Source organism: Panthera pardus, unplaced genomic scaffold (genome assembly GCF_024362965.1).
Source record: "Panthera pardus isolate Hobbes unplaced genomic scaffold, ASM2436296v1 HiC_scaffold_2, whole genome shotgun sequence".
Taxonomy (NCBI): domain Eukaryota; kingdom Metazoa; phylum Chordata; class Mammalia; order Carnivora; family Felidae; genus Panthera; species Panthera pardus.
In genome coordinates, this window is record NW_026526765.1 from 134889201 (window position 1) to 134902389 (window position 13189).

A 13189-nucleotide genomic window follows, 5' to 3' on the forward strand; every position below is an offset into this window, starting at 1 on the left:
ACTTGGACAATTCAAGAAGGAGGTGTTTCAAACTGATCCAAGCTAGAGGCTAAACTATGAACTGTTGCAAAGTATCGGAGTCAGAAATTGATGCTTGACTTGATGGAAAAACTTTGCTACCTATTGTTGTGTTTAGGTTAATTGTACAAGTAGATAGTTCTTACTGTATGCTGAGTTCATTTCTTTCAAAAAAATCCTTTTGTTTTCTTCACGTGGTCCAGAGTTGAGGAAATATTTTAACTACTAATAGATAAATGTATCTGTGAACTGGCTTCCATCCCAGTTCTGGGCTCCAGAGCAACAAAACCAGCTAAGCAGCACCACTCTAAAGGATGTTGCTTTAATTAAGTATATTTTCCAAGGGGGTCCTGGGTGCCTCAGTCGGTTAATCATCTGGCTTCCGCTCAGGTCACGGTTTTGTGGTTTGTGAGTTCAAGCCCCACGTCGGGCTCTGTGCTGACAGCTGGGAGCCTGGAGCCTGCTTTGGATTCTGTGGCTGCCTCGCTCTCTGCCCCTCCCCCACTCATGCTCTGTCTCAAAAATAAATACACATTAAAAAATTTTTTAAAAACTGTATTTCCAAACCAGGGAGTGTTATAGCGTAAACTCGCTTGCCATATCCTCACGCTTCCTGTCCTCACTCTGTTGAGTCCTTTCTCTTAGTTAACTACCTTTCTCTGAGGTCCTCATCATGGTCTATCTCAATACTAATAACAGATAATGAAATGCAGATAAATCAACCAAATAGACCTAGACCAAATACAGACCTAGAATGATCTTCCTAAAGACTAAACCAAACCCAATCAATACAAAAGCAGTCTGTAACAGAAATACCACCCCCAGTAATCCAGGTGGTGTCAGCATGGTGTAGTGGGAAGGGCATTTAACTAGACATCATTCTAGTCCTCCCTCTGCTCTCTTAGGTGGCTGACCCTTGGGGATCTCCTTAACCCTTCTGGGTATTGGTTTCCTCATCTGTAAAATAGTGGGGCTGGGTAGTAGTAATGGCATTGTTCTCTTCTATGTAGTTTTAAGATTATGGGAATTTGATGGAAATTTGTTACACTAGAGTGGGGAATTTCATGAGTCTATATATATGTATATTTCATATGTAATTTCATATGTATATTTCATAGACATCCTGTGTGAATTTGTGACAGGAGGGTGGGAGAGACGCTGGTCCTTGTCTCACGGAGTCGAAGAATGAATCTCGCGGACAACAGAGAGCAAGCAAAGTGATAGAGTTTATTGAGGGAAAGTACAAAGCTCTCAAGCGTGAGAGGGGTCCTGAATGGGTAGCCAGTGAGGATTTCTGTCCCTGGCTTTTTACTGGGACCTTATCAGAAAGTTTGTGACGCTCCACTTATGGCACCCGGCCCAGGTGGGTCTGGAATACGTTTATCTCCCTCACCCCAATCCCCCCCCCCCCCCCCGCCCCTGCTTCTTCAGCCTCCCAGTTGCAGCTGCAGTCTGCCTCCCCAAAGGTCCCTTATCTCTCCCTGCCTAATGTTAACCCTTTCCCTATTCAAAGTTATACACTCCCTCAGCTTGGATGTTTTAGGCAGAAAAGTAATTTTATACATGAATACTGGGTAAGTTACAGGACCAAGAGGAGGGCTCAACAACAAGTTTGGGGCTCTGCAGCTAGGAAAAACAATGCCCAAGACAGTGTCACAGAACAGACCTGGTGAGCAGATTGCAGGAGAAAATGGGCGCTGCCTTCTCTGCGTTAGACCTGCTGTGTATCTCCCTGTCCTTGCTGTCTGAGGAGCTGGTCTGTTCACTCCCCTTCTGCACCTGTGGGAATTCCCCATAGATTCTGTATCTTTGCCCACTGCCTTCCAATTTCAAAGTTGCGGCCCAGGGCGCGTGCCCGTACCCTACCTAGAATTTTCAGCATCTGTCTGGAATTTGGTCCTGTCTCCCATTGGGACTTATAATATGGGGAATTCCTTAAATGTAAGCAAGTCTTCTGAAAATTGGCAAGTATCTGCTATATCACCTTTTCCCCATTTAGTAGACAAATACTGTTCTGGATGGAGAATTTCTCTATTGAAGTGCATGAAGTTAGCCTGTCTCAGGTGAAAGCTCTCAAAGAGGTCTGTGTATCTCTTCCTTATGATTATTGCTATCCTCCTTCCCAGGTGGTTAAAGCCATTTCTCTTTGCTCACCTTTAATTTCTAAAACGGTCTTTTTCTCTCTTCCTTCCCTCCCTCCCTCTTGCCCTCCCTCCTTTCTTTTCTTCTTCTTTCAGAACACTATTTCTCTTTGGCCAGCTACCAACTGACTTGTAACATTTAAGCCTCAAGTCAAAACATGTTATCTGTGAAGTACCTGAGTAAGAATGTACCCAGGCATCTAAAGGGGTTTAAGAAAATGTTATTTCATTCTTTATTCCAAGTGCCACATGGAGAAGATTTGGAGGCGGGAATGGAGGGCTTAGACAAGGGGATATTGGAAAAATTGTCCAGAGGCACAGTGGGTAGGATTGCATATGTGAGTGACATGGGGCTGGGAACATATATTTGGGTAGTCCTTGGTGGGGAAGCTCTTTGAAACAGAGGATGAAGGTGGGGTACCTGGGTGGCTCAGTCGGTTGAGTGTCTGACTCTTGGTTTTGGCTCAGGTCACAATCTCACGGTTCATGGGTTTGAGCCCCGCTTGGGATTCTCTCTCTCTGGCCCTCCCCTGCTCACTCTCTCTATCTCAAAATAAATAAACTTTAAATATATATTATATATTTATATATTATATATTATATAATTAATAATAATATTAATATTATTATATTAAGTATATATAACATTTATATATGTATTTCTTTATTTATATAAAGAAAAAGAGGATGAAAAGTGCAGTTCTATTAGACTCTGAGAATATTGCTGTTTGGTCCAGAAACTGGTTGGGAAAACAATAATAGTCCAGTGTGATTTTGAGTCCCTTCCTACACAGAATCCATGAGAAGCTATTGTTACACCTTGTGTGAAAAATGACAGTGCTTACACAAAAAATGAAGCTCTCTAGCTCCAACTGGAAAATGCGAGGAAGACAAAATAAAACATAAGCTACCCCAGTGTAAGCCTAATAAGTGAAAATGGGTGCTAAAGCATGTTGTCAGTGATATAACGTTGCTGCCTTTTGGGTGTCGGAGCTGGACCTCTGCTGAATGTATTATAATACTCATAGGGGGAAATGCATGTTCATTACTAGTGTCTAGAGCATCTGGTAAGGTAACCTCTAATTCTGCTTAAATGGAAATCGACAAAGCAGATACATGTTACCTTGGTTCTTGAGAATTAGTCCCCAGGGATGGCTCTTCTGATTCAGCATTCCTGAATTATGTGCCATCCTCAGAATAAGGCTTGAACATCAAATGACCCTCAATCGTTTAATCTGTGTAAATAAATCTAAGCCATATGAATCTGACACAAATTGCTTCGTTCAGTGAATTGAGTGATTGCCGGGGACTGCCGTGGTCGAACACTGCTGTATATATTGACTTCATGGATCTAAGGCCCCTGCTTATACCAGGAGGTAAAAGTTAGTGGTCATCAGAGGTCCAGATTACATTTTGAACAAATAATACTGTCTGGTTGGATTCCCGACCTTGAGAGACTATGAAGCTAAAGTAGGAACAAATTCCTTTAAGTCAATAGTTCTTATTTACGTGTAAAATCTGTGTGTTCGCATCCTGGAGAAGAGGAATTGTTTTGTAGGGGATATTTCTTTTTGTTTGTTTGATTTGTTTATTTTTTTCATTTCTTTTAAAAAACAATTTATTTAAATCCAAATTTGTTAACATATAGTTAACATATAGCGTACCAATGGTTTCGGGAGTAGAATTTAGTGACTCATTACTTACATGTAACACCCAGTGCTCATTGGGAGGGGATATTTCACATGCACAACAGCTAGACTTTATTATGAAAGTTGTTCTCTTTTTTGCAGCAGCCAAGCTATCAGGGAAACTTGATAAAAAATAAATTATTTTACTTCTTCGTATCGTGTTTCCTTCATCTACAGTAATTTCTGTATAATGCCGAAGAAAGAACCTCGGGGTGAACCGTGTTGCTAAAACTTATTTCTGTGTTCAGGAGCTGTGTTCAGCTCCTTTGAACTCTTCAAGTTGTCACCGTAGAATCTCTGGAGGGATACCTCGGTCACTACCGGCAGAAGCTATCAGGTGGGTTGGGAAGAGATGAGGTAGGAAGAAGAGAGGAAGAAGAACGAGAATTGTTTCGTGCAGATAGCATGGTAAGGAAGAAAGGGACAAATGAAGAAAAGACACTGGCAGTGGGAAGTCTGACCTTTAGCATTTGTGTGGAAGAGGGAGCGGAGGTTGGCTGGTTCATCCTGGTGGTTACTGTCTGCACAGTGGAGGAGTCAGATGCTGGATCTACTTCTGGTTCTGCTGCCACGGCTGCCAGGCTCACCACTTCTTCTTTGGGAGACATTTAGTCTTGTCAGGCGTCCTGCTAAAGCAGACGTGTATATTCTCTCACTTCCCAGTCCCAAAGAGTGGGGTGGAATGTTAAAAGTCCAATGGCCTGGGGGCCAGGAGACCAACCACCTACTTTAGTTATTGTGATCAGCCAGCAACGGGGGCAACTCGCATAACTTTCTAATTGTAAGATGGAAACACCAAGAGTTAGTTCATAGGTGTGTTGTCGGGAGTAAATGAAATAGCTCAGTTCTGTGGCCGGCACCGTGTCAAGGCAGAGAGCACGCTATTTCTTTTTAAATGCTTATTTATTTATTTTTGAGCGAGGTCACAAGCAGGGGAGGGGCAGAGAGAGAGGGAGAGAGAATCCCAAGCAGGCTTTGAGTTGTCAGCACAGAGCCTGATGCGGGGCTTGATCTCCTGATCGAGTGAGATCATGACCTGAGCTGAAACCAAGAGTCAGATGCTTAACCAAGTGAGTCGTCCAGGTGCCCCAGATAGCACAGTATTACGTTGAGGTGCTTTTTTATCCTTTCTGGTTAAACTAGTTTCTTCTTTTTTTTTTTAAAGTTTATTTATTTGTTTTGAGAGAGGGAGAGAGAGAGAGAATGAACAGGAGAGGGGCAGAGAGAGAGAGAGAGAATCCCAAGTAGGTTATGCCCTGTCAGCGCAGCATCCGACCAGGGGCTGGATCTTGCCTCATGAACCATGAGATCATGACCTGGGCAGGAACCAAAAGTCAGACACTTAACCAACTGAGCCACCCAGGTGCCCCTAAACTAGTTTCTTTATCTATGATAATTCAATTTTTAAAACTTACTTCCTTGGGGCGCCTGGGTGGCTCAGTCACCTAAGCGGCTGACTTCAGCTCAGGTCATGATCTCGTGGTCTGTGAGTTCGAGCCCCGCATCGGGCTCTGGGCTGATGGCTCAGAGCCTGGAGCCTGCTTCCGATTCTGTGTCTCCCTCTCTCTCTGCCCCTCCCCCGTTCATGCTGTGTCTCTTTCTGTCTCAAAAATAAATAAAACGTTAAAAAAAATTAAAAAAAAACCTTACTTCCAGCTCAGATATTTAATATATAAACGTTTCCCTTATCCTGAATTATGTAATTTTGGAGTTCAATAGAAAGAAACTGTGTTTGATTTATTGTTATATCCTTGTTATTATTTATAGTGTCTAATGTAATACCTTGCACATAGTGAGTACTCAAGAATGAGAAAACCACGACATCATAAACAACCTTTTTGAAAAGAAATCTTTTCATGTGGGACAACTTTCAATGAGGTAAAATATTATAGGCAACAAAAACATTGTGAATGTAACTTTTCCAGCCTTAGTTTCTCAGGGGAACAAGTAGGTCTAGGAAATGTAGCCAGGTGTCTCACGTCTGATAACAAATTTCTTTTCTGGAGCACAAAGGATCCATTGCGTTTTGCTCAGAACATCAAAATCTCAGTGAGAGTCTATGGGTACTGCCTAACTCTGAAAGGATTCAACTTATCCAGAGCAAATAAAGGCTCAAGTTGTTCATCACCTTTCTGAGGTAGACTGAAACCCAGATGGATTGACATGAGCAAGCTCCTGTGTTTCCCACTGAAGGAACACTTTGGTAGAAATAATGTTTTCAAGTAATTCACAGCAGAAATGTTCTCTTATTATCTTTCATATCTGGGGTCCGTAAGCATGTACATTTCCGAAGCATAAAATGAAATCCACTGAGTAGACAGAGACCTAAAGGAGACAGATTTTTGTTATCTTTTTGACTTTAATACTACTTATATTTTTGGGAGGAGGTCTTACCGCACGATTCCACTCGGGTGGTTACTGCTGGTAACCAGGTGGTTACCAAAGCTCAGGTGGTTATGAAAGCTCAGTTAGAGGTTGATAGTTTGGAATACCGCAGACCACTTCGTCAGGAATGTTAGTTACTGTAAAAATTGGCTGCCTTCACTAGTTCTAGGTTATATTCGTACTAGTGGGTGAGAACGGTAGCAAATTATAGGAACAACAAAAAACCCCTCACACTCTAGAACTAGTCCCTTTCCGTTTTGATTTGTTTTCTGTATTGCCTACAGATGGTCTTGTGCTGATTACTCTAGCTCTGTTTCAACATCAGTAAAATAGGGAAAATAATGAGGAATTATCTTTTTGGATTTTTGTAAGGATTAAGTGAATTGATCCAGGAGGAAGTGCATGGAAGAATGTTAAGCCGGTAGTTGGCGTCACATAAATGGCATCATTTCTGTGTATTGGTGATGATTTTGGGTTTTAAACTTTCCAATCTTGTAACATTTTTCTTCTGCATGATAATGTCAGGACATGGGTACAAAAGTTGGGGAATTTATGAGTGTACATGCATGTGCACACGTGTATCGTTTTTTTTCTTCTAGGTGGGTAAGCAGGTCTTATTTCAGATAGAGTTATTAACTTTGAAACATCCTTCAATAAGCCAATTTGAAGGAGAGCCAAATAATAAGTGCTATATTTATCATCAAATGAGAAAATGTGCAGTGGGTATGTGTAATCAATGAATGTATTATGTACTGAGGATGTAAAATTAAATGTGCGTAGGTGGATAAGAAAGTTCACCCAAAAGGACTTGTGAATTCTAGAGCTTTATAGAAGAGATTTTGTATGTCATTAAATACACTGTGGTAACCTCTTTCCTGCTGACATCTTCTTAGATCTAAATACTCCTCTTGAACATGTGAACATTCCAAGTGTTGTTTTCAGATCCATAATGGAATAGTGGACGGAATAAAAGAATAAAAATCAAATCTCAAGCTTGGTTTCCAGGGGCACAATGGCAAGGAAAGTAACAAGTAGGCTCTTCATCAAGTGTCGGATGAGGCAAAAAAGATCACGTGTCACTAGATAGCTTGGCAGAACTTAGATGCAATTGAGGCATAGAACTATTCTTAAAGAGGTATTTTTTTTAAAGTTGGTCTCACTGAGATAAATCAAGCTTATGTTTCTAAATGAAAGTGGACAATGTGTTAGAATGCTTCAGTTCAATATTCCATAATTTATTTTTCTTCTCTCTTGGAAAATAATGTGAGCTTCTTTCATGAAGACCTGGCTTTGGTTCATGACGCTGTCACTTAATGCCTAGCCGGGCTGTGGGCAGGTGGCTTGCCCCTGCTGAACCCCAGTTTTGGTATCTGTTAAATGGTAAAGACAACATGCCAAGTGCATGGAGCAGGGTGGTATTAAAGGGTGAACTCTCCGGGAAGTAGGAGGTATTCACCAAATGTTAGCCTTGGCATTGTACGTCTAACCACCTCCCAGCAGTCCTTCAGACCTTCCCTTATTCCTACTTATTTTACATTTCAAAGCCTACAAAAATAAATGAAGCTCCTCAACAGATAGGAAGTTCAGGATTTCAGCAAATCATCTTAACTTCTCATTACCGTTGGCACCGTAAGGAACTGTGAGCATGTGAAAAAGAGAAAGAATAAACTGTTTTTGAGATTGTCATCCCCCCTCCCTCTGTATATATTCTCGAATGCTTATGACAGTGGTAATCACCTGAAAGGTAAATAAATAGCAAGGAGCAGTGGGCACTCCTTTGGTTCTTAGAAGATGGATGGTTAACAACGGATGTTTATTCAGCCTTACATATTTTCGTATTTTACATCAGTTTCTTGATAACTCTATGCATTTTTTAAAAGGAACATTTAAATTTGCTACAGATGTTTCATGAAAACCATTATTAGAGTCAAGAGAAAATGCATTTGGAAGCAATTGTGCAAAGGTTTAATTTTTATTTCTAAGGGAAAATGTATGCATGCGGTAGAAGTAATAAAGGAAAGCTGAATTTCCCTTGAGGTATACTCGGCTGAATAAAATCTGCTACATTATCCTTCAATCAGCCACTTAAAAATTTTAATTGTGTAGACTCTTAATCACAAGGAAAGTAACCTTTGCATGAGCTTTCCTTCGTGGAGGGGAGTGGGGGAAGGCTACCGTCTTTTTTCAGCTCCTTCGGAAGAATCTTGTCTTGTTTCATCATTTCTTTGCATCTCCTATGCTCCTCTAGGCCCTGAGCATGGACTTTCAGGCTCATTATGCTGCATTGGCTAGGAAAAAAGCAGAGCAGTAATGAATAGGGTTTAAACAAGTAGGTACTTGGTTTCTGTAAAATGCCTCCAAGCTAACCCAGCTCCAAATCCCTGTAGTGTGTACAGATGGGTCCCACAACACTTGGTGTTCAACAGCCCCTGACTCAGCAAACCGAAGGCTGTGCAAGTCCCTCTCTGTGGCTCATTCCACCTTCTCTCTTTTAAGTGTCAGCGTGACACAGCATATGCCATTTTGGAAAGGCACTGCAAATTGGTATGAGATGTAGATCTCCTGATTTTCTTTTTACACACTCAGTGGCAATCAAGGGAGCTATATAGTGTGATAACGTTAGAAGATGATGATTTTATGAATCTTAAAATTTGACTTTCCACGTATTTCATGAAGGAACTTGCGTGTAATTGAGATTCATGTGGTTTTCTGGGTACGGGATAAATTGGGAACCGTGAATTCGGTGAGAATCAATGAAGGCACACTTCCACAGCCCAAGGGAAGCAAGGAGCAAAGCAAATTTCCCAGTGAATCCCAGCAAAACACGTCTCAGAACAATCTGGCTTAGCATTGGTACTCCATGCCGTTAGTCTCTTCCTACCACTCTCTGGGGTGAAGTCTGATGCTGAGATGCTCTGCCTTTTAGAATCTTTGCCAGTATTTCTTGGAGAGTCACAAGGTTCAGCCATATTAGAGCAGGATCATGTCTTTTGTCTTGAGTCATCCAAAGCCAAAGGGAAATGGAAAGCATATGGCTCAGGGACACTTCATGGCAGTTTTGGCTTGTTTTTAAGAAACAGCTTTATGGAGGTATAATAGACATCCAATACACTACTCACATTATGGGGCAACATTTGATGTTTTGGTACATGAACATACCTGTGAAAACACGACTACCATCAAGACAATGGACACACTTAACATTTCCAGAGGTTTCTTTGTGTCCTTGGCAATCCTCCTCTCCTTCATGGGCAACACCTGATCTGCTTCTTGTTGGTGTGTGTTAGTCGGTGTTTCCTAGAATGTTGTATAAATAGAATCTTCTTTTATGTGCTCTTTTTTTCTGTTTGGTCTTCTTTCATGCAGCATGTTTAGTTTGATTCACACATGTTGTTTTATAACATCATCGTTCATAACCTTTTATCGCTGAATACCATTCCTTTGTATGTATGTACCACACTGTTCTACTGTTGACGGGAATTTGGATTATTTCCATTTTCTTTTCTTTGCAGTTTCAAAGAAGGATGCTATGAACATTGAACACTTTGCTTTGCTGCCTCCTCCAAAACAACCATAGATATACAGTTCAGATAGCTGTGTCTCATCCTGGCCTGTTTCCTGCTTTTGTAAAGTAGGGAAAATAATTGTACTTATTTCACAAGACTACTGTGAGGGCTGCCTGGGATAATGCATAATAAAGTGCTTACTAAGTTCCTGGCTTAATATTGTTTAAAAAAAATTTTTTTTTAATGTTTATTTTCTGAGAGAGAGAGAGAGAGAGAGAGAGACAGAGTGCGACCTGAGGAGGGGCAGAGAGAGAGGGAGACACAGAATCCCAAGCAGGCTCCAGGCTCTGAGCTGTCAGCACAGAGCCTGACGCGGGGCTTGAACTCACGAACCGCGAGATCATGACCTGAGCTGAAGTCGGACGCTTACCTGACTGAGCCACCCAGATGCCCATTTTTTTTTTAATTAAAAAAAATTTTTGGGGGGGGGCGCCTGGATGGCTCAGTCGGTTAAGCTTCCGACTTCAGCTCAGGTCATGATTGTGCGGTTCATGAGTTCAAGCCCTGCGTTGTTGGGCTCTGTGCTGACAGCTCAGAGCCTGGAGCCTGCTTTGGATTCTGTGTCTCCCTCTCTCTCTGCCTCTCCCCCACTCATGCTCTGTCTCTGTCTCTGAGAAATGAATAAATGTAAAAAAAAATTTTTTTTTTATTTTACAGAGAGAGAGAGCAGGCAGGAGAGGGGCAGAGGAAGAGAGAGAGAGTTTTTTTAAACATTATTATCATTACTGTTCTTGTTTACTTGTAACATTTGCTTTGATTTCCCTCCATTTGCATTGGCTTCCACTCACTCCATGCCAAGTACTACCTCTTAAAGTGTGTAACTTACTGAGGCTGAAACATGTGACCCACAGTCATCATTCGACTCTGTGAACAGTCACATTGAAAATGGGTATTATCTTAAATCTGGGCAAGAAATTATTGGCAAAATGACCCCCAAAGTCTGAATTCAGCAATTAATTTCATCAGCTATGAAAAATGGTAGAATGATTTCGGCCTTAGAATCAACCAAAATGAAGCAATTGTTAATAAATTGAGAGAGGACTTCAACCACTTTGCCAAGAGAGGCCCAGCTGTGTGTTGACAGGAGCCTTGGCAAGGGCCGAGCGTGATGGTTGAGGATCGCATGCCATTCGTTTGTGGCATTTCCACAGCTGGTGGCCAGTGCTGTCATGAGCTTTGCTGACAGGCAGTAATCTAATCTGCTATCCCATTTATTCTATTTTCCTCTTCTCAACACAACTCCAGCCTCCTTCTGGTTTAGCGTTCTGGCATTTGTATTCCACACATCACATTCCATCTTGTTGGCTTTTTTGGCCTTGGAATAATTAAGATGGTGAATCTACACAGTGAATTTGGCTATTGTATATTTGCCTGTCTGATCACTATCTCAGTCAGTAAACGATTGGCACTCCTCTCCCCCCAAGCAGTCCATAGATACTGTTAACCTCTTGTATATGTATCAGGGTAACTGACACAAAAGTCAGTTTCCCAGGATGTATGACAGCATTTGCATGTTCTAAGGGTTTATTTGGAAAGGATGGTATATGCCAAACTTCCTAGTGTTTTTTTTGGCATCTAAAGTCTTTCTAAGAAAGAAAATATTCTGAACAAATGCCAATGGGCTTTTCATAAAAAAATATTCTCCTTCTGACGTGCTATTTGTTTAGTCTCTGGCTTCCCCCTTAGGGGGTGAATGCCATGAGGGTGGTAAGTCTGGCCCTTTCATTTACTGCTGTATTTCTAGTACCTGGAACATTTGCTTCTAAGACCTCAATAAATACTTGTTGAATGAATGAATTAAATCACTCAGAAAATTTTTTGAGCGTTGGTTAAGAACGAGTATTGTGCTTGGACCTAGAAGTATCAACTAACTTTAAAGACTATTCTTTGTCCTGATGGAGCATGTATTTTTAGTTGAGGCTTGAGACACAGTAAATGAAAATAATTATAGATTGGGATTACAGATTATGATTAATTATTATGAAAAGCTATAAGATTAAATGATGAAAGATTACCTGGAGGGGATGGGAAAAGACAGTTTGGGGAGATCTAAGTGATGAGAATAAACTAGCCACGTGAAAAAGCAGAGGTAGATCATTCAGATAGTACAAAATTGCTGAGGGGGAAAGGGCTTGGTGTATCAGAGGGACAGAGAGAGGCCTGAGGTGACTCAAAGTGAGCGAGGAGGGAATGTGATCAAGTTGGGTGTACGTGAACCACTTTATGAGACCCTGTGGACCATGGGAAGACAAATTACAATGGTAAGTGGTTACAGGGTTTTGAGCTGGAGAGTGACATTTGATTTATGGCTTCAAAGATCATTGTAAAAGCCACGTACAAATTGTATTGAAAAGCACTGAGTGGAAGCAGGAGAATCAGTTAGAAATTTCCAGAGTCCACTGACTTTACTAGAGTGGTGGTTAGAGATGGAGAAAAGCAGGTTGATTTGAAATACACTGGAAGACACTGGAAACACAAATAATCCAGTGAAGAAATGGGCAGAAGACATGAATAGACATTTTTCCAAAGAAGACATCCAGACGGCCAACAGACACATGAAACGATGCTCAGTGTCACTCCTCATCAGGTAAATACAAATCAAAGCCACGCTGAGATCACCTCACACCTGTCAGAGTGGCTACAATGAACAAATCAGGAAACTACATATGCTGGTGAGGATGTGGAGAAACGGAAACCCTCATGCACTGTTGGTGGGAATGCAAACTGGTGCAGCCACTCTGGAAAACAGTGTGGAGGTTCCTCAAAAAATAAAAAAACAGAACTACCCTATGACCCAGCAATAGCACCACTAGGAATTTACCCAAGGGATATAGGAGTGGTGATGCACAGGGGCACATGTACCCCAATGTTTATAGCAGAGCTTTCAACAATAGCCAAATCATGGAAAGAGCCTAAATGTCCAACAACTGATGAATGGATAAAGAAGATGTGGTTTATATATACAATGGAATACTACTTGGCAATGAGAAAGTATGAAATCATGCCATTTGCAGCAATGTGGATGGAACTGGAGGGTATTATGCTGAGTGAAATAAGTCAGTCAGAGAAAGATAGATATCATATGTTTTCACTCATATGTGGATCTTAAGAAACTTAACAGAAGACCATGGGGGAAGGAAAGGGGAAAAAACAGAGAGAGGGAAGGAGGCAAACCATAAGAGACGCTTAAATACAGAGAACAAACTGAGGGTTGATGGGGGGTGAGGGGAGAGGGGAAAATGGGTGATGGGCATTGAGGAGGGCACTTTTTGGGATGAGCACTGAGTGTTGTATGTAAGCCAATTTGACAATAAATTATATTAAAAAAAGAAAGTTTAGAATTATTTTAAAAATGAAATATACTGGAAGGAAGTGCTGACTCAACCTGGTG

The 13189-nt window shown here is 41.3% G+C and overlaps 1 long non-coding RNA gene across 1 annotated transcript in view; it reads left to right on the forward strand.

Moving 5' to 3' along the window:
- LOC128778330 (uncharacterized) overlaps positions 1 to 9902 on the forward strand; it is a 94673-nt gene extending 84771 nt beyond the window's left edge. Inside the window, exon 3 of the long non-coding RNA XR_008423913.1 lies at positions 9745 to 9902. This is a non-coding gene — a long non-coding RNA (uncharacterized LOC128778330). The remainder of the gene's footprint in view (positions 1 to 9744) is intronic.
- Positions 9903 to 13189: the final 3287 nt, after the last annotated feature.